Genomic DNA, 25,204 nt, shown 5'->3' with positions numbered 1-25,204 from the left:
TAATATTTTTAAAAATTCATAATTAAAGGACATGAGTTTCCAGCTGGTGTCCAGTATAATGAATGTAAGGAGACTCCCTCCAGAGCACATAATCTGTTTTAAAAATGAAAAGATCTAAAAACTCTCAAAGTGAAAAAATATGTCTCACACAAAGTATAAGAACTCAGAATAGCATTTGACCTCTCAACAGCAATGCCAAAAGCAAGTGTGTCTCACAAAAATTCTAAAAGAAAAACGAAAGGAGACTAAAGACATTTTCAAACATGCAAGACCTCAGGAAAAATTACCTCGAATGTACCATTTCTCGGGAAGCTATGAGATATGACAAAACTGAAAGCTTAAAGCAAGGAAGAGGAAGACAGGATACAAAAATTAGGCGATCCAACACAAAGGATTGGTGACAGGAATTTACAGGATGGTGCTGAAGGAAGTCCCAGGTTGATGACTCTGCAACATTCTTGGAAAGCAAGCAGTCCATAGTGAAGCACAATGATAGAAGGTTCCAGGAGAAATGCCTATATGAAAATAAATATCATTGAGAAATTATCCGTAGCTTTTAATTACATTTCGCAACTTGGCAAAGAATGTGAGGTTGAATTGGTAATACATATTAATATATAGAACATAAAATGAGAAATACAAAGTAATTACCAAATCCAGGAAAAACAAAAGGTTAAACATGCAAGATAATGTTGACATAGCACACACAAAAAAGATATAGTTGTATATGTTTCTGTCATCATGATAATAAAAATTCTGGTTATTGATTTAACCAAACATGACATCTCTATAATGACAGGACAGAAGGAATAGAACTGTGTGTGGTTGTGAGGGGGGAAAGACATAAGAAAATTAAAACTTATCAACACTAATAGGAAGTCCATTGATAATGTCTAAAAATGAAAAAAATCACCCAATGCAGTATTGTTTTATTCTAAAATATCCAAGAAAATAACAGAGAAAATACTTAAAATGTTTGAAAGTAATTGCCACCAGGGAACAGGAGTTAGGACTAAGGACACCTGCAATATTATATATCACAGGCCTTGTAATATTCTGCATTCATTATGTGATATTATGTACTTTGATTAAAATAAAATGTAAATTTAAAACAATAAAACCAAATGATGGGATGATCAAAGAAATTCCAGACAGATGGAAAACAAAATTAGCAATATTAATCACAAAAAAAGAAAAATAAATTTAAGTACTAAATAAAAAGCAAAATTATGTAATAAAAAGTTGAATTTTTGTAATGATTCAACATTTAATGATTCAACATTTATAGACCTGCTTGCATCAAACATATGGGAGGTAAATATATGAAGAAAAAAAGTTTAATGCAAATTTATTTACAATCCAGTTACAGGGACTTCCGCTTCTAACAAAGATGGAGTAACAAGAACTAGATAAACCCTCCTGCCAGAAACAAATAAATAATGGTCAAAATCTATGAAAAACTGGACATTTGGCAGTGGAAAACGGTAATCCCTATGAGATACAAAATGAATAAAATGAGCCCTAAGATTGCCTCAGCTTACAGCCTAGAGAAAATTTCTAGGCCATGGCGCAGGAAGGGGAAACTGAGCCAGCACCTAGAAAATGCCCTGATGAGGAGATATAGAACTCTATGTACAGTGAAAACATCTTTGAAAAACAAAAGTAAATAAAGAATTTCAGATATATAAAAGCTGGAAGAATACATTACCTGTAAGACCTGCACTATAAGAAATGTTAAAAGAAGGCCTTCAGAAAAAAGGAAAATAATACCAGATGGAAATATGGATCTATATAAAGGAATGAAGATTACCAGAAATGGTAACAACATGGATAAATATGTAGATTTCTTCTTATCATTTAAATCTCTTTAAAAGATACTTGACTGCTTAAATAAAAATAACTACCATATAGTATGGATTTGTCACATATGTAAAAGTTAAACATGACAATAGTAACACAAAGGTCAGGGAGGGAGAAATGGAAATATGCTGTTTAAGATTTTTATACTACACATGAAATGATTTTATGTCACTTGAAAGTAAAGTAAACTGTGATAAATTAAAGATGTACCAAAAGTAAAATGTGATATATTAAAGATGTAAAAAAGCAAACTAGAGTTATAGCTAATGAACCAAAAAAGGAGATAAAATGGAATTACTAAAAAGGTTCAATTAGTCCAAAAGGAATAAGAAGAGAAAATAAAGAAAAATGGAACAAATGCAAAACAAATAGCTAGATGATAGATTTAGGCCTAAACAAATAAATAATCACATTAAGTATAAATGGTCTAAATACCCCAATTAAAAAGGAAAGGTTGTCAGATTGAAGATAAAAGCAAGACTTAACTATATTCTGCCTACAAAAACATACTTTAAATACAGTCACATATAAGTTAAAAATAAAAGGATGAAAAAAGATACACCATGCTAACACTAATCAAAAAAAAAGCTGGAGTGATAATATTATTATCGGACAAAGCAGATTACAGAGTAAAGAATATCACAGCTCTATGGGGATCAAATTGTCAATACAACATAATAATCCTAAACTGTTATGCACCTAATAGCACAGTTTCAGAGCATATGAAGCAAAATTCAGAGAAAAATAAACAGAAAATCAGTAAGGTATAGAAGACTTGAACAACATCACCAACCAACACATCCTAATCGACTCCACTCAACAATAGCAAAATACACATTGTGCACCTGTGGTCTAAGATAGACCATTTTCTGGGTCTATCTTGTTTCATTGAGATAAGACAAATCTCAATAAAGTTAAAAGGATTTAAGTCATACAAAATATGTTCTCTGATCACAATGAAAAGGCATTAAAAGAAACACACAGAAATAGGATGGTTGTGGTTAGTTGTAACAGTAAGTTCTATGTAACTTAGCCCGACATATGCCCAAGTGTAAATTAGCAATGAGTATTGTACAATGCTGTACCTGGTATATGTGACAGACTAATATTTTCCCCCCAACTCCCAATTTCTAAAGATCACTCTTGCCCTCAACCCCCTGACTCTTCAAGCTTACACTTGGGTTTTTCTTAGAGTTGTTCCGCTTTGAAGGAAAGGGAGGCATTTCTTTCACGTGCTAGTTGGCTCTCCTCATAGTTCGATCTTTTCTACAGTGTATTTTGCAAAAATCTCTCCAAGTTCCTGAATGTCAGCAGCATTGTAGCCTAGTTTCTAACATTGGCTTACCTTTTTCTCTAATTTTTTATTGCTTTGGTTGTTTCAATGAGCATTTAAAAGGAATTGTTAAATGCATATGCTCAAATAATTTCCTTAAATCATAACCCACATGTCTTTTCTAATAAAGTTTGTTTTAATTTCAAAGCACATAGAAATACAGAATTTCACAAACGTTTCTTGCCTCTTGAAACTGCATATTTAGTTTTTTCTCTAATTACCTCCAAACATCTAGCTAAAGTAAAAAGGCTTCCATATACATTTTTTTCTGAGATAGATAGATAGATAGATGATAGATAGATAGATAGATAGATAGATGATAGATAGATAGATAGATAGATAGATAGATGATAGATAGATATATCAGAATAAAAACTCCATAGAATTAATAGGCGTATTCTTCCTGCATTGCCTTCATAAAAATGGAACTGAAGGATTTTCAGAATCATAGTATTGTCTGGGAAGCTGAAGAGTAAAGAAGGAGACTTGGGGAAAGGAGAGAAAAAAAAGGATAAAATTAATGACAGACCAAATAGCTAAAGTCCTTGTTCAATCATAGCCATAAAATGTGTGCAAGAGTGCACACACACACACACACACACACAGAGTCTACTTCTTTATTAAAATGCATAAAGCAGCCAAAAGCAGGAGCACCAATAAATTCTTCTGTATAAGCAGAATTTTTTAATGGCTCCCTGAACACTAATAACCACTGCTCTCTTATGTGTACTTGACTCTGTTTAACCTTTTTCTGGTGCTTTTTAACTTCTCTAAGTCAGGTACTAATATAGAACTAATGTGGGGTTTATTTCCCCTATAGGAATAGCAAAAAGAGCAGTGCACATTATCGTAATCATGCGAGTCCTTCTAGCAACGGTAGGACTTTAGATCAAAGCCTATGCATTATAGCCCAGGAAAAGAATTTAATAACAATTGCAAAGCTAAGCAATCTTGTTTTTAACCGTCAGATATTTTACTGAATATTAGTCATGGAAAAAAATACTCTTGGCAAGCAAGTGACCCAGCAGGAGAGAATATGGACATCCTTTCAGTCCTAGCTAAGTTGCTGTTTGCCTCAGCAGCAGCGATACCCATGTAATGACCGACTATCACAGCCTGACATTGATGAAGGATGGCTAGAAAAGTGAACCCGTTTTGCCATTGGAAGATGAATTTTTGAGGTGGTTTTCACTGCTGGAAATAATACAATATGAGTGGATGGGGCAGGAACAATGTCACATTTCTAGCCATATCAAGCATGCGCCTCAGTATTCCAGGTTCCTTGTGAGCTGCTAATTTGAAATGTATTAAAACATATCCCAGACTCAGCATTTCTGCCTGACCACTTCATCTTCATTTAAAGTTTTTGTGTGTATGTGTGTATATGTGTGTGTGTTTATGACTTTTCTGTCACAAGATAAACCTCGGAGATGCAGCAAACACTTCCACAGTGGAAATGAACAAGATGCATCAAGATTTTTCCCCCCGACTTTTAGCTGCCAGATACTTTTCAATTCTTTTATTTTTCAGATACAGAGGTCACCCAGCATCCTGACACTACAGTAGTTGTGTTCCAGCTGCATTAATCCATTTCCAGCTGAGCTTCTGCAGAAAGAGGAATTCATTTGACACCAGCAGGGAGAAGACAAGGGAAAAATTAAGAGAGAATGAATAAATATATAATTTAACAAAAGAGAATAACAAGAACAAAGTAAAGGAATACATGTGGGTATGTATGTATTTAGGTAAAAAATGGAGAGCCATGAGTGAAATTGTATAGCAAAGGAACCAACGTATATTCTTAAAAAAGAAAAAAAAAATTGAGAATGCATTGGTCTTCCGTGAAACGTAGCTACTGTAAGGTTTTTATCTCGGTCCAATTTAAATACCACCTTGAAATAAGAATTGGGTTCACACTTCTCTCAGCTGAATAAAGATATGCCTACTGAGCAGTCCATAGCAATAAAATCAGTGGCTTCCAATATCAACCCAGTATTTTCATCAAAGCTGTAGTTAGACATGGCTGAGTCAATGCAGTTTTAAACCATCACTCTGACACCCTAAATATGTGCAACATATTTGGAAATGCAGAATGTTTGCACCCATAATTATTTTCAGGCACAAGACCACATATAGAAATGAACTTGGGTAATGTCTATTTCTTTTATCTAAGGTTAGCTGGGAATACTAAAATACCCTCTCCTAAGACACATACCTGCAGAAGAAAAAGTTGAAGCACACTTCCTTTTGATTTGTGAGATAACTAAAATACAAGGTAACTAAAATGACTAGAATAAGTATATATACCTGATAAATAAATGCCGAAATACTGCTAGAGTAGTTTTGAAAATATGGCCCTAAAGAGATTATTTACAACATGACATCCAGGAAAGAACTTGTAATGCAACATTTATAATGATGCAATAAAAAAAGATGCAGGTATCTGGCTAATTAGCCAATATGCTCTTAACTTGCATTTCTCATTTCCTTAAATCATATTTATACAGTGAAAACTTACATTAAAGCCATATATTTATTTTATGAATAAGTTCCCTCTCACCTTCAAAACTAGGGAATTAATTTTTTTTGCAACTTTTTAAGTTCTGGGATACATGTGCAGAATGTGCAGGTTTGTTACATAGGTGTACATGTGCCATGGCGGTTTGCTGCACCTACCAACCTGTCACCTAGGTTTTAAGCCTCGCGTGCATTAGGTATTTGTCCTGATCTCTCCCTCCCACTCCCCACACCTCCTGACAGGCCACGGTGTATGATGTTCCCCTCCCTGTGTCCATGTGTTCTCACTGTTCAACTCACTTATGAGTGAGAACATGTGGTGGTTGGTTTTCTGTTTCTGTGTTAGTTTGCTGAGGATGATGGTTTCCAGCTTCATCCATGTCCCTGCAAAGGACATGAACTCATTCTTTTTTATGGCTGCATAGTATTCCATGGCGTATATGTGCCACATTTTCTTTATCCAGTCTATCATTGATGGGCATTTGGGTTGGTTCCAAGTCTTTGCTATTGTAAATAGTGCTACAATAAACATACGCGTGCATGTGTCTTTATGGTAGAATGATTTATAACCCTTTGGGTATATACCCAGTAACAGGATTGCTGGATCAAATTGTATTTCTGATTCTTGATCCTTGAGGAATCACCATGCTGTCTTCCACAATGGTTGAACTAATTTACACTCCCACCAACAGTGTAAAAGTGTTCCTATTTGGAGAATTAATTTCTATGACCTCTCCTTTCTCTCATTCTCTAAAGAGACCAATGGCAGAAAATAAAAGATAGTGATCTGAAGTGTGCAGACACTATATAATTATCTTGGTAACAACTGAGTTAATTGTTATAAGTATAGTTCTAGATTTACCTTAATTGGAATGATGGTAACATTTAATTGAAACAATGGCCTCCATGTGTGAGAACTCATCGATGTGCAAGGCACTGATTTTGATGTGATTTCATCATACCTAGTTTATAGATGAAGAAACTGAGGGTTGAAGAAATTAATGACTTTGTTAAGGTCACATGACCAGAAGTCAAGACGTGAATGGAGGCTAGTTAAATGTCAGAGATGATCTTCTCAGCCACTACACTTATGGCCTCCCTAATACTGACACATCCTCAGCTAAGATACAGAAGTATATGATTCCTATTCACAGTGTTCCAATATTAATGTAAAACTGTAAATTCTTCTGTACGTCTGGGAGTCTGTGTTCATCTGAATCCCAAGGGTCAATGTGTTACAAATTCTAATTTAAAGGATCATATTTTCAGTCTGACCAGTAATACCCCTAAGCATTGAGATTTTCACTTACATGTTACACCTGGAAAATAATCACTGACAGCATCGGCTTCAAAAATGAAGAACAATAATAAGAAATCCATGTAAGCCATTTTCTTAAAGGAAAATTTAAAAAAATTTTTTCTATTAGTTGTGTGCATTTTTTGAAAATATGAAACTCACAGCTCATTCTATGGCAATTCTGCATTCCTTCTTAAATGGCTAGTTTTTACAAAGGGCAGACAGGTTTCCAGCTCCACAGAGCAATAATATTGATAACAATACATTGTGTTTCTATAGAGCCGTTTCTCCAAGGAACTCCAAGTTACTGGATTAACTCCACCAGTTTCCCTGCCATCACACTTCCAAATATAATATTACTTTTTATTGCTGTGCATTATAAGGAGAAAAAAATTTGAAGTGCAAATAGTATGCTGAAAAATCAACAAATATAGGTTATCCCTAATGCAAACACATTTCAGGAAAAATATATGTATTTTAACATATATTTAGGCCTATTATTAGAATTCTTTATTTTTATTTACATTTAACTGAATTGTATTTCCGTAACTAATGGCTACCCATAAAGTTTTAACTACTTGAATGTTTGGTTAAATCATAAGGAGATAACCAATTTGGCATTTTTGTACCTACCTTCATTATGAAATGGAATACTGAGAAATATTTCTGAATGTAGACAAGCACTTTTCTCTTTCAATTCAATAGCATCTTAAGAAAATATCATTTAATTAAAAGACAAGAAAAAAAAGACAACTATAGATTCTGGGGCAGCTAACCAACTGTTTTCTTGCTGTAAGCCCAGATTGTAACCGATGAACTTAATAATTACGTGTTTGTTTCTACCACAAGTATCCCCATATCATACTGAAATACTCCAACTCTTTAATTTGCCTACATTGTGCTCATTCAAACACCACGACTGCCCACATATCATGAGAGTGAAGGCTATTTAAAGAATCAACCCCCCAATTTTTCTTTTACTTCTTAGAAAATATTATAATTATGTGGACAACATGATGCTGACTGAGCCACATGGCTTCTTTCTTTCTTTTCAGAAATATCCAGGCAAGTAAGAATCCAGACAGCCAGATGTGGAGTATTTACTTTTGTGATCTCATTGTTTATGACAGTCAAGTCAAACAGAAACTTTTCTGCGAATCAACCCCCGTTTCCCAGTTGCTTAGTTTGAATGCTCCTGTGGACATTTGCCGTAAATAGTTTGACCACAATTGTCACGTGTCTGGAACTCACTTCAGAAGCAAGATGGGAATATGCAGCATATGGGCATAGAATTCACAGAAAGTTCTCTCGTGAGGGGAAAGATTAGAATTTCATGATCACAGCAGAGGAAGTTGTTAACTCAGCAATTCCAGACGGAGTGTCCTGCCAAGCAGTGGAGAGTGAACTGGGGGAGACGGGATAGGGTCAGAAATTAAAACATGAGATGAGGGTGTCAAAAATTAAAAATCATAGTGATAAAGTACAAGTTACAACAATGGCTAGATAGACTGTATTTATACAGTTTACATATGCCTGTAAGAAAGGTGGTGCCTGGTAAGGCCACAGTTAGAGTTCATCACATTGTTTCTCTTTTTTTTTTTTTTTCTTTGAAACGGAGTCTGGTTCTGTCACCCAGGCTGGAGTGCAATAGTGCAATCTCTGCTCACTGCAACCTCCACCTCCCAGGTTCAAGTGATTCTCCTGCCTCAACCTCCAGAATAGCTGGGACTACAGGTGCCCACCACCACACCTGGCTAATTTTTGTATTTTTAGTGGAGATGGGGTTTCATCCTGTTGGCCAGGCTGGTCTCTAACTCCTGACCTCAAGTGATCCACCCACCTCGGCCTCCCAAAGTGCTGGGATTACAGGCATGGGCCACCATGCTCAGCCTAATCACATTATTTCATTTGTTCCCCATAAAAAGAAGTTTCTAGAACAAAACAAGCTGATTTTGGAAATATAATATCCAACAGTTGCAAAAATTTATTCAGGGTTTCCCAGAAACCCTAGAATGTACTAGAAGTATTTCTTCTTTTATTTTTATTTTTTATATTTTTTAGAGACAGGGTCTTCCTCTGTTGCTCAGGCTAGAGTCCACTGGTACAATCATAGCTCGCTGCAATCTCGAACTCCTGGGCTCAAGCAATACTCCCACCTCAGCCTCCTAAGTAGCTGGGACTACAGGTGCATGCCACCATACCTGGCTAATTTTTTTTCCCCCCAGAGGGACAAAGTCTTGCTATGTTGCCCAAGCTGGTTTCAAACTCCTGGGCTCAAATGATCCTCCCACCTCAGCCTTCCAAAGTGTTGGAATTACAGGCATGAGCCACCCATGCCCGGTGGCAAGAAGTACTTCTAAATGCTGAAGAGAAATAATAAATGTATCTAACCCCGCTGGAAACAAGAAAAATAATAAATAAATAATAAATTTAAAACCAACTGTATAGTTATTACTTTTATAATTAGAAAGACCACTACACCCTAACAACAGATCAATTTCTAGATTCAGCAGACATGGCAAGATCATGTATTACTAACACAGATTTTAATATTATCTTAAATTTTATTCTAATGGAAATGAATGGTAATAATTGCTCTACACATTGTTGTCAAAGCTTCCTTGTGACAAACGGTATAATACCAGTTTCATTGAATCCTGTTGCAAAGTACAAATATTAGCTACCTATATAAAATATGGAGAATTCAGCTGGATTTCACAATTTAGTTTTTATTCTTTCTTTCTAAAGTGTTATCAATATTGCCACAGTTAAAAGGAACAATATTCCCTTGGACCTACTGGTATACCCAATGAGAAGGATACTAGTCAGAGGTGACGCCTTTCTTCAAAATCCAGTACACCAGCAGGGCCCAGTGGCTCACGCTTGTAATTCTAGCACTTTGGGAGGCCAAGATGGGCAGACCAATTGAGGCCAGGAGTTCGAGACCAGCCTGGCCAACATGGTGAAACCCTGTCTCGATTAAAAATACAAAAACTAGCCAGGCATGGTGGTGCATGTCTGCAAACCCAGCTACTCGGGAGGCAAAGCAGGAGAATTGTGTGAATCCAGGAGGCAGAGGTTGCAGTGAGCCAAGACAGCACCATTGCACTCCAGCCTGGGCAACAGAGCAAGACTCTGTCTAAAAATAAAGAAAGAAAAAATCCAGTACACCAAAGAAAGCCCACAATTTTCAATAGTGTGAGTCTCATTGTCATCTTATAAAGCTCCTATTGTCTCCTTGTGATGCAATTATGATGGTTTTTCAGAATGATTTTGGGGGGTAGATTGTGTCTCTAAGGCTGGCCACAACCCACCTTTTGCAGTGTGACCTCACCACCTCTTTGTCAAAAGATAGAGTCTACTTCACCTCTCTTTAAGTCTAGCCTTTCCTGGGACCTATTCTGATTACAGGACCAGTCTGACTGTGATGGACGTGACTTTGTACAACATCATAGGCTTGGCCTTAAGAGATCTGCAACTCTCGTCTCACCTCTGGAATGCCCCTTCTTAGAACGTACCTGCCCATGCTGTTGGCAAGTGGACACAGCCCAACCCACCCTCAGAATATGCTCTTTCTACCTTCTTTCTTGCTAGAGATGGTTTTAAATAACTAAGACCACTTCAAATCCCAATGGCTATAGGCTTTAATGCCTAAAGTAATTCTTCACAAATAAAAAATGTCAACTTCCTTAAAATGCTCAAAAGTCTATCTGGATAAAAAGAGCCCACACATCTTTTTATTTGTTTGAAGGAAGCCAGAAGCCCTCTGCACTTAAAAACCTGGGTTTGAATCCTGACTCTGCCACATTACTTGAGTCTCTATTTTCTCACTTCTAAAATGAGAAAAATGGCCAGGCGCAGTGGCTCATGCCTGTAATCCTAGCACTTTCGGAGGCCAAGGCAGATGGATCACCTGAGGTCAGGAGTTCGAGACCAGGCTGGCCAACATGGTGAAACCCCATCTCTACTAAAAATACAAAAATTAGCTGGGTGTGGTGGCGGGTGCCTGTAAACCCAGCTACTCAGGATGCTGAGGCAGGAGAATCACTTGAACCCAGGAGGAGGAGGTTGCAGTGAGCCGAGATTGTGCACTGCACTCCAGCCTGGGCAACAGAGAGAGACTCTGTCTCAAAAAAAAATAAAATAGGCCGGGCACGGTGACTCACACCTATAATCCCAGCACTTTGGGAGGCCAAGGAGGGCGGATCACCTAAGGTCAGGAGTTCAAGACTAGCCTGGCCAATATGGCAAAACCCTGTCTCTACTAAAACTTAGCTGGGCATGGTGGCAGGCGCCTGTAATCCCAGCTACTTGGGATGCTGAGGCAGGAGAATCGCTTGAACCCAGGAGGTGGAGGTTGCAGTGAGCCGAGATCGTGCCATTGCACTCCAGACTGGGCAACAGAGTGAGACTCTGTAAAAAAATTAATTAATTAATTAAAATAAAATGAGAAAAATAATTGCGAGAATTCAACGCAATCATATGTGATATCTTAGTTGACTTGAGCTACCATAACAGAATACCATAGGCTGAGAGGCTTAAACAACAGTTATTTCTCACAGTTCTGGAGGCTAGGAAGTCTAAGATCAGACAGCCAGCCTGGTCTGGTTCTTGGTGAAGACTCTCTTCCTGATTTGCAGAGAGCCATCTTCTTGCCGTGCCCTCACATGGCAGAGAGCTCTGGTCTCTTCATCCTTTTCTATGAGTACCAATCCCATCACGAGGACTCCACCCTCATGACTCATCCAAATCCAATTACCTGCCAAAGACTCACCTCCAAACACCACCACAATGGTGAGCAGAGCCTCAACATATGAGTTTAGAGGGGACACATTCAATCCATAGCATGTGGGAAAGGGCTTATAAATCCTTGGACATGGAGCAAATGTGAGAAATTATTATTCAACAGGCCATTCTGCACACTGTAAGATGATAATCCCGTACAGAAGTGGCTCTGGCTGGCTCTAGCTGGCTTTTCAGAAGCATGAATGTGGGTTGTGACTTTCTCAGAACTAGGGCACCAAGTCCAAGTGAAGGAGACTCAACAGACACTGACCTTCATGTATGCATTCCACAAACATTGACTGAACATCTGTGATGTAGCTGGCACTCTCCTCAACACGGAAACGCCACATGAACAAAACACAATCTATCGTTTTTGGTTTTTTTTGTTTTTTTTGTTTTTGAGACAGAGTCTAGCTCTGTCACCCAGGCTGGAGTGCAATGGCGCAATCTGTGCTCACTGCAACCTCTGCCTCCCGGCTTCAAGCGATTCTCCTGCCTCGGCTTCCCGAGTAGCTGGGATTACAGGCATGCACCACCATGCCAGGCTAATTTTCGTATTTTTAATAGAGATAGGGTTTCATCGTGTTGGCCAGCCTTTTCTCGAACTCCTGACCTCAGGTGATCCACCCGCCTCGGCCTCCCAAAGTGTTGGGATTACAGGTGTGAGCCACCGTGCCCAGCCAATCTGTGCTCTCTTATAACTTTTTTTTTCTTTTTTTTTTTCAGACAGAGTCTTGCTCTGTCAGCCAGGCTGGAGTGCAGTGGCAAAATCTCGGCTCACTGCAACCTCCGCCTCCTGGGTTCAAGTGATTCTTCTGCCTCAGCCTCCCGAGTAGCTGGGATTTCAGGCAGGCACTACCACGCCAGGCTAATTTTTGTATTTTTAATAGAGATGGGGTTTCATGATGTTGGCCAGCCTGGTCTCTGACTCCTGACCTCAGGTGATCCACCCTTCTCCATCTCCCAAAATGCAGGATTACAAGCGTGAGCCACTGCGCCCAGCCGCTCTCTTAGAACTCTTATCTTCATGACTAGAGACACGCTATCATACTAATAAGAGCTAAGAATAACTGAATCCAAGTAAGGAGACAGACAGTAACTAGGCCATTTTAGGAAAGGCCTCTCTGATAAGGTGACATCTGTGTGGACATCTGAATGAAGTCAGGAGCAAACCACACATGTATGTGCAGGAAGATATTCCAGGTGGTGGGAACGGCCTGTGCAAAAACTCTGAGGTGGGATCACGCTCACTGTGCCCAAAGACTAGCAGGGAGGCAGGTGCAGCTGGGGTAGAAGCAGCCAAGGGAAGAGTGGAGAGATGACAACAGATATCTAGAGGTATCTAGACAGATTCCAGCCTGACGGACCATGGCAACAACACTAGATTTTATTCTAAGTGAAAGGAGACAGCAAAGTAGCCTTTGAGCAGAGGAGAGGCACAGCCGGATTTACCTTTCTAAGAGATGGGTGTGGCTGGCTGTAGAACACATCGGGGAAGGGAAGCAGGAGCAGGAACCTTGATAGAAGGCTATTGCAGCAGAGTCCAGGCAAGAGATGCTGCAGCCCGGACTTGGCTGTCGTAGTCAGGAGGTGAGGAGTAGCTGCCTCCTGGATCTATTTCAAAAGCAGAACCAGAGGATTTGCCAATAATTGGGGTAGTGGGTGGGAAAAAAGAGGAGTCAAGAAAGAGGTGGAAGTACACGGTTTCCAAGAAAATAAAAGGATAATTTGGGGGCTCGTTTTGTGAAACGATAACCCCAAAATAGGTCTTTTCTTAGCACCAAGTTTCCAATGTCTTGGCTAAAAATAACCATAATAATTTAATGCCAGTAATCTTTTTAGAAACTATTTTACTGTCATATAAATGTACTAATTTGGGGAAATACTATGAGATGCATAAAAGCAACTCCAATTCTATCTGCTTTAGTTAAAGCTTTATAACTAAGCACAGCTGCAGACTGCCCAGGCATAATTATAGCTGCACCTGGCAGGCAGGCCCCTGGGTTTGAAGCATAGCATTTCATTAATAAAATGAAAGAATGTGTGAAATTGTATTTTTAAACAGTTGAAATGAAAGGAAACCTCATAGGTGGCAGGCTGTCTTTGCTAGGCCACAACCATGTGTTGAAATGTCACGCGAACACTGCCTGTCTCACATCTCTTGTTGGCACGAGTGAGGCTGTCCTTACCACGGATGTTCAGACAATGCACTGGGCCTTCTGAATGCAGACACTCTTGTAATGTCACAGCATTCCAGGAAAGAAAAAGGCACAGCCCACAAGCACCCTTTTTGCACTCAGGTTCTGAAAATCTCTTTATTTTCTTGAGACTACCAGGTTACCAAGGAGTAGCATTCAAAGAAAATGTGTACAACTGATAATAACTATACCGGCCACTCTCCAGTAATTTCTCCTTTATTTATTCAGCCAACTATTTGCATTTCACTATACCATTAATTATTGCATACATGAACTAGCAATCCAACTCCCATAAAAATGACACCTCCAATTCCTCCTAGAGCTACCAACAAAATCCAAACCCTTTTTCACAAGAGCAAAAATCTAAGTTTGTGCTCTGTACGATCTAATCCTTAATAAAGAGAAGAAAATTTAATTTTATATTGTTTCAAATTATCCAACTTACAGATGAAAATAATTAGATTTTCTACCTGGACCCTAATGTTATAAACCCAAATAACATTCCTTCAAAATAAACAAACCAATATATATTTTTAGAAATAAGGGAATTGGGCACAGTGGCTCACGCCTGTAATCCCAGCACTTTGGGAGGCCGAGGCGGGCTGATCACCTGAGGTCGGGAGTTTGAGACCAGACTGACCAACTTGGAGAAACCCCGTCTCTACTAAAAATACAAAATTAGCCAGGCGTGGTGGTGTATGCCTGTAATCCCAGCTACTCGGGAGGCTGGGGCAGGAGAATCGCTTGAATCCAGGAGGCAGAGGTTGTGGTGAGCCCAAATCACGCCATTGCAACTCCAGGCTGGGGCAGGAGAATCGCTTGAATCCAGGAGGCGGAGGTTGTGGTGAGCCCAAATCACGCCATTGCAACTCCAGCCTGGGAAACAAGAGCGAAACTCTGTCTCATAAAATAAATAAATAAATAATAAAGGAATTGAAAACCACTAGAAGAGCAATTGTTTTTAACACAACTCTCTTAAAATTCTACAGAATAAGTAAACAAAAATGAGTACTGTCTACGAATAATAATTAAAGAATTAATTCAATAACCCTATGGAATTATTTTCAACCTTTTATTAAAACCCTTTTAGTTAATCTAATGATAATTTATAATGAAAATCATGCAGCCACATTCTTTGATCACAGGGCAATCAAATGAAGAAATTAACAACAAATACAAATCAAAAAAACTAACCACTTAGAAATCTTAATACAGGCTGGGTGCAGTGTCTTACTCCTGTAATCCCAGCACTTTGGGAGGCAAAAGTGGGTGGATCACTTGAGGCCAGGAGTTCGAGGCCTGCCTGGCCAACATGGTGAAACCCCATCTCCACTAAAAATACAAAAAATCAGCCAGGCATGGTGGTCTGCACCTATAATCCCAGCTACTTGCGATGCTGAGGCAGGAGAATCGCTTGAACCCGGGAGGTGGAGGTTGCAGTGAGCTGAGATGGCATCATTGCACTCCAGCCTGGGTGACAGAGCCAGACTCCGTCTCAAAAAAAAAAAAAAAAGAAAGAAAGAAAGAAAAGAAAAGAAATCTGAAAACATCCTTCTGAGTAACTCAACATCTAAGAATGAAATTACAGACTATTTAGAAATTAATGATATCTCCCACTAATAAGAACCAGAACGTCTTGGGGAAACAACAGATCTGGATCTGGGGCAGGAACTGTACAAGATAAGCCTGGGACATCTTCTTGTACAAGAAAGCTATCAAAGACCACAAAGGTCACGTGGAAAGAACCTAAAGCCCCCACTGGTCAAAGATGGGACAACATGAACATCAAAAAAGTACTGACTACCATGGACTGAAACACATCAAACACATTAAAATCTATGTATCTGTAATAATACTTTAAAAGTGGTCTGTTCTAGAGGTTTCTAGAGCACCAATTCATTATACTGAAAATGGTAAATCAAATATTCAAAAATTTATCCTGCCCTTCTCTGTGAAATTTATTTTAGGGTAAATATTTAGTTGCTATAAGGAAATAATAGAATTGGAACTCACCATTTTGCAACCCTCAATGAAATAAACTATCCGGGCAATGATCAAGGATGACTGATAAAACCATCAGGTAAGACTGATGAGGAACCTTATAATGGATGAATCAAGCTCCAAACATCTGCCCCTATTGATCAATGTTAATATCATAAGAAGAGAAACAAGCATTGTGGGTCTCTTGATATGATGTAAGACAAACTGCACTGCACAGCACCACCTATGAGAGATTCTTGCCAAAAATCTTCAACTCAAATCTGAGTCTGATCAAGTCTTTAGTTGTAACTACCAGTTTACAGGAGACGCACGGATAGATGAACATGTTAAACAACACCATGAGGATACAATTAGGCAGGTCCAGAATTGGGAAATTTTATAGTACAAATGCCTTATTTTTCCACAGAAAAAAGTAAAAACAGAATGAGAAGGAGAAAGAAGGACTGCTACAGGTGGAAAGAGATGTGTCAACTAAATGCTACATACAGGCCTTATTTGAGTACTAATTCAAACAAACCAACTATTAAAAAGACATTCATAAGTGGGAAATGTAAACATTGGCTGGCTATTAAATGATATAAGAAATTTTGTCACTTTTCCTTTGGAGATAATGTTTACTTAAAAGTCTGAATCTTAGAGATGCAAAAAGAAGTTCCTACAGATAAAATGTCTGGCTTTGCTTTAAAATAATCCAGAAAGCTAGGGATAAACAAAATTGACCATATTTGTTGAAACTGGTAGAATAAAACCAACGCTTCATTATTCTAGGTGTTGTGCACTTTCTATTATGTCATTTCAAGAGATCCACAATTTCTGATTGTGTATGTCTACTTTTGTGTATGTTTGAAATTTTCCATAATAAAAACGGCTTTTTTTTTTAAAGAAATGAGTAACAGTGAAAGTACCACATATCAAAATGAATGTCACTTTGGCTTTCAGAGGAGGATGCCTTAAATTAATTTTTTAAAAAAACAAGATATACCAGAATGGCTATTATTAAAAAGTCAAAAAATAATAGATGCTGTCGAGATTGCAGAGAAAATGGAATGCTTATACACTGTTGGTGGGAGTGTAATTTAGTTCAACCATTGTGGAAGACAATGTGGCAAGTCCTCAAAGAGCTAAAAACAACTACTGTTCGACCCAGCAATCCCATTACTGGGTATATGCCCAAAGGAATAAAAATTGTTCTGTCACAAAGACATATGCATGCATATGTTAATTGCAGCACTATTCACAATAGTAAAAACATGGAATCAACGTAAATACCCATCAAAGGTAGACTGGATAAGGAAAATGTGGTATATACACACCATGGAATACTATATAGCCATAAAAAAGAACAAGATCCTGTCCTTTGCAGGAACATGGATGGAGCTGGAGGCCATTATCCTTAGCAAAATAAGCAGGAACAGAAAACCAAATGCTCTATATTCTCACACATAAATGGGAGCTAAACGATGAGAACACATGGACACAAAGAGGGAGTCAACAGACACTGGAGCCTACCTGACAGTGGAGGGTGGGAGGAGGGAGATGATAAGGAAAAACCACCATTGGGTACTAGGCTTAATCCCTGGGTGATGAAATAATCTTTGCAACAAATCGCCATGACATGCATTTGCCTATGTAGCAAACCTGCACCCATACCCCTGAACCTAAAAGTTAAAAAAATAAAGACATATAGTAAAATAAACATACAACTCTAAAAGCTAGAAGTAAAACCAAAATTAGTCAAAATAAAGAAGGGAATAATTAATCAAGATAAAAGTAGAAATTAGTTTTTTAAAAAGCACACTTGAAAATAAACCCAAAATCTGTCATTTCAAAACACCAATAAAAAAATCTCTGCTAAGTATAATTAAGAAAATAAGGCTGGGCGCGGTGGCTCACGCTTGTAATCCCAGCACTTTGGGAGGCCGAGGCGGGTGGATCACGAGGTCAGGAGATCGAGACCACGGTGAAACCCCGTCTCTACTAAAAATACAAAAAATTAGCCGGGCGTGGTGGCGGGCGCCTGTAGTCCCAGCTACTCGGAGAGGCTGAGGCAGGAGAATGGCGTGAACCCGGGAGGCGGAGCTTGCAGTGAGCCGAGATTGCGCCACTGCACTCCAGCCTGGGCGACAGAGCGAGACTCCGTCTAAAAAAAAAAGAAAAAGAAAAAGAAAAAAAGAAAATAAGAAATAAAACCCAAATAAACATGTTGAAATTGAAAAATTGGCCATACTCACAAATACAAAAGAAATTTTAAACACAAAATAATCAATAATATTATGTTGCAATAAAACCAAACTCTAGATAAAATGGATGATTTTTAGGATAATAAAAATGATTCAACTTAAGGACATAAAACACAAACCTACCAATAAGCACAAAATAAATAGAAAGGGTAGTTTAAGATCTAACCCCAAAAGTCATCAGTCTGGATTATTTTATTCATTTATTCTTTCTTTTATTGATTCAAAAATATAAATTGAAAACCAATATAACCAGGCACTATTCTTATTCTTATTCTTATTCTTCTCAATGATGAGGATTCAAAAAGAAAAAAAAAAAAAAACATGCCGTCTTGGAATTTACATTCTAGTGATGATTGGGATGAAGGGGGAATACAGACAATAATAGCATAAATAGGCAAAATACATCATATGTTAAATGGTGTGGAGGTTAAGTAATGCCCTTCCCCCCACCCCCACCACTCCAAAGATGCCCAAGTTCCAGAACCAGTGAATATGTGACTTTACATGATAAAGGGGACTTTACAGGTGTGATTAAGAATCTTGAACTGGGAAGATTGTCCTACATTATCTGGGCGCACCCAATGTGAACACAGGGGTCCCTCATGAGAGGGAGGTAGGAAGGTCAGAGTCAGAGAAATTTAAAGATAGAGGAAGGGATCATGAGCCAAAGAATGCAGGCAGCCTTTTGAATCTGGAACAGGCAAGGAAATAGATTCACTCCAGAAATAACCAGCCTCCAGAAATAACCTACAGAAATAGCCTCCAGAAATAATCAGCCCAGTGGACACCTTGATTTTAGGACTTCTGATTCCCTGAACTGTAAGAGAATAAATTTGTATTGCTTAAGCTACTAAATGCATGTTAATCTGTTACAACAGCAATAGGAAACTAATGCAGATGGGAAAAAAAATAAAGCTGAGTAAGAGCAGGGCCTGCCAGAGGATGCAACTGACCTAACTTAGTTAGGGTAAGGGTGCAATTTACCTCTGTTGGTTAGGGTAAGGGTGTAATTGACCTAAGTTTGTTAAGGTGAGTCTCACCTCTAATAAACCTTGTTACGTAAACTGTGCCAGGGGAAGCAAGGAAAGAAGGAAGGAAGGAAGGAAGGAAGGAAGGAAGGAAGGAGAAAGAGAGAGAGAGAGAAAAGAAAGGGAAAGAAGAAAGAAAGAAAGAAAGAAAGAAAGAAAGAAAGAAAGAAAGAAAGAAGAAAGAGAGAAAGAAGGGGAGGGGAGGGGAGCAGAGGGCAGGAAGGAAGGAATGATGAACTACTTCATGAGCAAAATTCAAACACAAACAATAGGAAATTAGGAAAAATGAGATACAAATGGCAAATAAGCATATGAAAATGTATTCAATGTCAATATTAGTAAACTAAATGGGAATGAAAACAATCAAATGTCACTTTTAACAGATTGGCAAACATCTCAATGATTGTTAACACCCAGTGCAGGTGAGTATATGGGGAAATGGCAATCTCTTACATTCTTGAAACAATTTTAAACTAGTGTAATCTTTTTAGAGGGCAATCTAGCAACTTCTACCACAGTTTAAAATATGCCTACCTTTTGTCCAGTAATACGTTTCTAAGAATTATACTTTTAAAAGTTTGCACTAATGTCCAAGAAATATATGTGGTATTCACTATAAAATAATAAAAACAATTTAAATTTTACCCAGTGGAATATTATTATATAAATTTTGATACATCCATATAAAACAATTAAAAAGAACTTAAGGCAGATCTATATATACTAACTTGTAAAGATATTTACAGTACATCATTCAGTGAAAAACTCAAGTTGCATATCTATATATATACTATGATCCATATGAGAGGTGGTCTCTATGATGGCCCCCAGTGATCCCATATCCATACCTTTGTGTGATCCCCTCCTCTTGAATGTAGGCTGAACCTAGTGATTCACTTCTAACTAATAGAACATGGCAAAAGTAGTGGAATATCACTTCTACAATTAGGTGTACAAAGAGATGGCAGTTTCTTCTTGTTTACTGTAATGGAGGCCAGAGAGGCCTGTGTAGCAAAGAACTGAAGGAGGCCTCTGGCCAACAGGTAGCATATAACTGAGGCCTTCAATCCAACAGCCTCAAAAAGAACTGAATCCTGCCAACAACCACATGAGTGAGCTCATAAACCAATCCTTACCCAATAGAGCCTTCAGATGAGACCACGGCCCTGGCCTACACCCTTAGTGCAACCTCATGAGAGACCTTAAGGCAGAGAATTCAGCTAAGCTACAGCCTGATTCTGACTGAAAGAAACTGTGAGACAATAAATGTTTGTTGTTTTAAGCTGCTATATTTTAGGAAAATTTGTTACATGGCAGTGGTTAACTAATACACTCCCATTTTTACCCCCAAAAAACTGTTAAACTATATTATTTTATGTGTATGTGTAGAGAAGGTTAGGAACAAGGATACATAGATAGGTGCCTGGAAGGAAAACTTCCAGCTGCTGATGGGGGTCACTTCTGGGGCACTGAATTAGGAGAGAGAAAAAAATTGCAATTTCTACTTTCATATTGTTTAAACTTATTATAGCAAGCCCTAATTACTTAGTATAAATATCTATTTTCTTAAAATCTTTCTGCATAATTTCTTTTATATTACATCCTCAACTCATTAGCAATAGTAAGGTACTGCTCTGTGTTGTCAGCCAAGCATAGTGGTGGATTTTCACCAATCCATTGACACATTTTTTCTTTCGTAACAAATGGCAAGTTCTTTCAGAGACAGAGACCCTTCCCCATCCCACCAATGAAATAGAGCAAAATTAAGTGAGCCTTCTAGGAACCGAACCCATGGTTTTGCCAGATTAAGGAATAAACTTTAGTTTAAAAAAAAAAAAAGGAGTAGATCCTAACTACCATTACCACCAACTCCACTAACCTAAAACCTCAAATGATCAGAACTACTTCTTCCACATTCTGAATAACTTTCATCCTTCCCAGCTCAGGTAATGCATTACCGTAGCAAAGAAACCCCAGGGCCATATATTGCTCCTTTCTTTCCATTACCAACCACACATACTCATGAACAAGCCCAAGGAACAATCTATATCATGAATCTGACCACTTTCCTCTACTTTTGTTGCTACTGCCTGAATCCAAGCCACTCTCATTGCTCCTCTAGACCACTGTATAGACCACGGTATAGCTCTCTCACTGGTCCTCGCGCTTCCACACTTGCCAGCCTATAAATCATTCCTCATGCAGAGGCCAGGATGATTTTTTTTTTAAGATGGAGTCTCACTCTGTTGCCCAGGCTGGAGTGCAGTGGTGCGATCTCCACTCAATGCAAACTCCACCCCCGGGTTCAAGCAATTCTCCTGCCTCAGCCTCCCGAGTAGCTGGGATTACAGGCACGTGCCACCATGCACAGCTAACTTTGTATTTTTAGTAGAGATGCGGTTTTGCCATATTAGCCAGGCTGATCTCAAACTCCTGACCTCAGGTGATCCACCCACTTTGGCCTCCCAAAGTGCTGGGATTACAGGTGTGAGTCACCATGCCTGGCCAGTAATTATTTATTTCTATCTCCAACAAATTAACAGTATAAAAGAATATGCATTATAACCCAAATATGAGATTATCTATAAATAATTCAACAATGAACTTCTTCTGATTACAAGATGTGATTCTAAGGACATGAATCAAAAATTTTAACCAAATATAATCAATGTTCATGGGTACTGAATGCATCTGTATAATGAGGTATGCCCTAAACCATTGCTCAGAACCACAGCAGCCACCTAGAATCATCAAGATGGTGCCACAGAAACTCTAAAATCATGTGAACTCTAAAAATGAAATGACAAGAAGTGAAGAATGATCGTTGCTATTATTTAGGGCTTTATGTCATTTCTCTGTAGTGCCATCCTGTATTGCCCCTACTCCAGGTAGCAATCTCTCTCCTTCCCACACTCAATGACAAGGATTACAAGTTTGAATAAAATGTCAGCATCACACATTATGCAGGGTAATGGGAATCCATCATCTAAATATCATTACGATCAAGAACTGTCATGTTAAAATTCTCCCTCACTATTCACAGCTGAAAGAAACAACATCTTTAAGACCTTGCCTGAATTTTCAGCTAACACCCACTTGATTTCAAGGTGACAGAGTGTGTTCTTAAGAGCTGTTACCACCCTGGGTAATTACTAGGTTGGTGCAAAAGTAATTGCAATTTTTGCCATTGAAAGTAATGGCAAATACAAAGCTAGAGAGAGGCTGCAAGAGAGAATAGAGGAAGTTTAACATCTGTGCCCACTCACGTAGCATACCTGAGTCAGGGCCACCAGCCACCAAGAACAAAGAAAGCTGCTACAGTCTCTGCCAATTGGGAAGAAAATGGAAATAAGGTAGGAGTAAGGAAACCTTCCTCAACAATTAAAAATACAGAGTTTAAAAAATAACTAAAAGAGGCCGGAAGTGGTGGCTCACATCTGTAATCTCAACACTTTGGGAGCCCAAGGCAGGCGGATCACTTGAGGCCAGGAGTTCGAGACCAAACCTGGCGAACATGGTGAAACCCCGTCTCTACTAAAAATACAAAAATTAGCCCAGCATGGTATTGGGTGCCTGTAGTCCCCACCACCTGGGGAGGAGGCTGAGGCAGGAGAATTGCTTGAAGCTGGGAGGCGGAGGTTGCAGTGAGCTGAGATTGTGCCATTATACTCCAGCCCGGGCAACAGAGCGAGACTCCATCTCAAAAAAATAAAATAAAATAAAAATAAATTTGCTGGGCGCGGTGGCTCACGCCTGTAATCCCAGCACTTTGGGAGGCCGAGGCGGGCGGATCACGAGGTCAGGAGATCGAGACCATCCTGGCTAACACGGTGAAACCCCGTCTCTACTAAAAATACGAAAAATTAGCCGGGTGTGGTGGCGGGTGCTGTAGTCCCAGCTACCCGAGAGGCTGAGGCAGGAGAATGGTGTGAACCCGGGAGGTGGAGCTTGCAGTGAGCCGAGATCGTGCCACTGCACTCCAGCTTGGGCGACAGAGCGAGACTCCGTCTCAAAATAAATAAATTAATTAATTAAGTAATTAAAAAAAGAACTAAAAGAAATTGGATTGTAACACAAAGGATAAGTGCTTGAGGGTGTGGCTACCCCATTCTCCATGATGTGCTTATTTCACATTGCATGCCTGCATCAAAACACTTCATGTACCCCATAGATACATACACCTACTATGTATCCTCAAAAATTAAAAACTTTAAAAAACAAAATACACGAAGTTTGCTTTATCTTTCTGAAAGCCATAGATATTTCTGGTTAAGAACAGAGAGTTTTGAACACTGTCAAGGTCGCAACTGCAAATACTGAGTTGGCTGGCAATGTTAAAAAGTACAAAAAGCAAAGGGATAAAAGTAAACAAAAAGATGGCTGAAATGCAAAACATAAGGCACTGGGCACAGAATTTCACATTTGGCATTGGCATGTGCATGAGGAATGGAGACACTGGTTAGTACAGCGCTGGCACTATGTTGCTGTCATTGCAGAAGATCTTGGCTAGTGGAATTCAGAACTCCTCCTTTCAGTTTAGTTCAACTCACAAAACACATTCTCAACCAGTGACCTCTGAATCCTAGCCCCCAGGATACAAGAAAAAGACATCTAAACTTTTTATGCTTTCTCTTTTTTTAATTATTTTGAGACAGGGTCTCACTCTGCCACCCAGGCTGTAATGCAGTGGTACGATCATGGCTCACCGCACCATCGGCCTCCCAGGATAAAGCGATCGTCCTGCCTCAGCCTCCTGGGTAGCTGAGACCAAGGCACACACCGCCAGACCACCACATCAGCTACTTTTTTTATTTTTTGTAGACAAGGTCTCACTATGTTGCCCAGGCTGGTCTCGAACTCCTGGGCTGAAGTGATCCTTTCACCATGTTGGCCTATACTTATTTTTTATCTCATTCTTTTTATTTTTATTTAAAGTTCCAGGGTACATGTGCAGGATGTGCAGGTTTGTTACATAGGTAAATGTGTGTTTTGGTTGTTTGCTGCACCTGTCAACCCGTCACCTAGGTATTAAGCTCAGCACGCATTAGTTATTTTTCCTAATGCTCTCACTCCCCTCACCCTTTGCCAAGAGGCCCCAGTGTGTGTTGTTACCCTCCCTGTGTCCATGTGTTCTCATTGTTCAGCTCCCACTTATAAGTGAGATCATGCAGTGTTTGGTTTTCTGTTCCTGCATTAGTTTGCTGAGAATAATGGCTTCCAGCTTCATTCATGTCCCTGCAAAGGACATGATCTCATTCCTTTTTACGGCTGCATAGTATTCCATGGTGTATACGTACCACATTTTCTTTATCCGGTCTGTCACGGATGGGCATTTGGGTTGATTCCATGTCTTTGCTATTTTCTCACTCTTTTTAAATGTCTATCTTGTGTGTGTTATAAAATGTATAAACTACATTCAAACAATATGTAGATTACTAAATACATGAACAAGCATAGGGAAAGTAAATATCAGAAAACTTTTCTTTATGATGAGTAGTATGTGATCAAGAAAGTGCAGAGATTTTGATTCAGTAGCTCTAGAGTGAGACCCTAGAATGTGTATTTTTAATAACTCCCCAGGTAACACTGGTAGACATGTTTTATATGTATTAATTCATTTTTATCTTTACAACAATTCTACTATTAGGTTGCGTAATATATTCAGGCAGGCATTATATTAATAACTGTCCCCATTGTACAGATGAGAAAACTGAGGCATAGAAAGTTTAGGTGATTCCCTGAGTTTTCACAGCTAGTAAGTTGGGGAGGCAGAACTCAAATCCAGGCAGTCTGGACATATTCTCAATGACATATTCTCAAGAAGTTAGGAAACTGTGATTGACCCAAAATAAAGTTAAGCAGGAAAGATTGGAGAATTTAAGATCTCAGGTACAAGAGATGGCTGGGCATCCAGGAGGGTGCTTTATCAATCTGGGTGACCCCTA

The 25,204-nt window shown here is 38.9% G+C and overlaps 1 long non-coding RNA gene across 1 annotated transcript in view; it reads right to left on the bottom strand.

Moving 5' to 3' along the window:
• Nucleotides 1-293: 293 nt before the first annotated feature.
• LOC131383853 (uncharacterized) overlaps nt 294-25,204 on the bottom strand; it is a 51,339-nt gene continuing 26,428 nt past the window's right edge. Inside the window, exon 3 of the long non-coding RNA XR_009214238.1 lies at nt 294-515. This is a non-coding gene — a long non-coding RNA (uncharacterized LOC131383853). The remainder of the gene's footprint in view (nt 516-25,204) is intronic.

This window comes from Hylobates moloch, unplaced genomic scaffold (assembly GCF_009828535.3).
Source record: "Hylobates moloch isolate HMO894 unplaced genomic scaffold, HMol_V3 SCAFFOLD_6, whole genome shotgun sequence".
Classification (NCBI taxonomy): domain Eukaryota; kingdom Metazoa; phylum Chordata; class Mammalia; order Primates; family Hylobatidae; genus Hylobates; species Hylobates moloch.
Note: the sequence above shows the minus strand (reverse complement) of the source record. Positions and strands in the feature narration are given on the sequence as shown.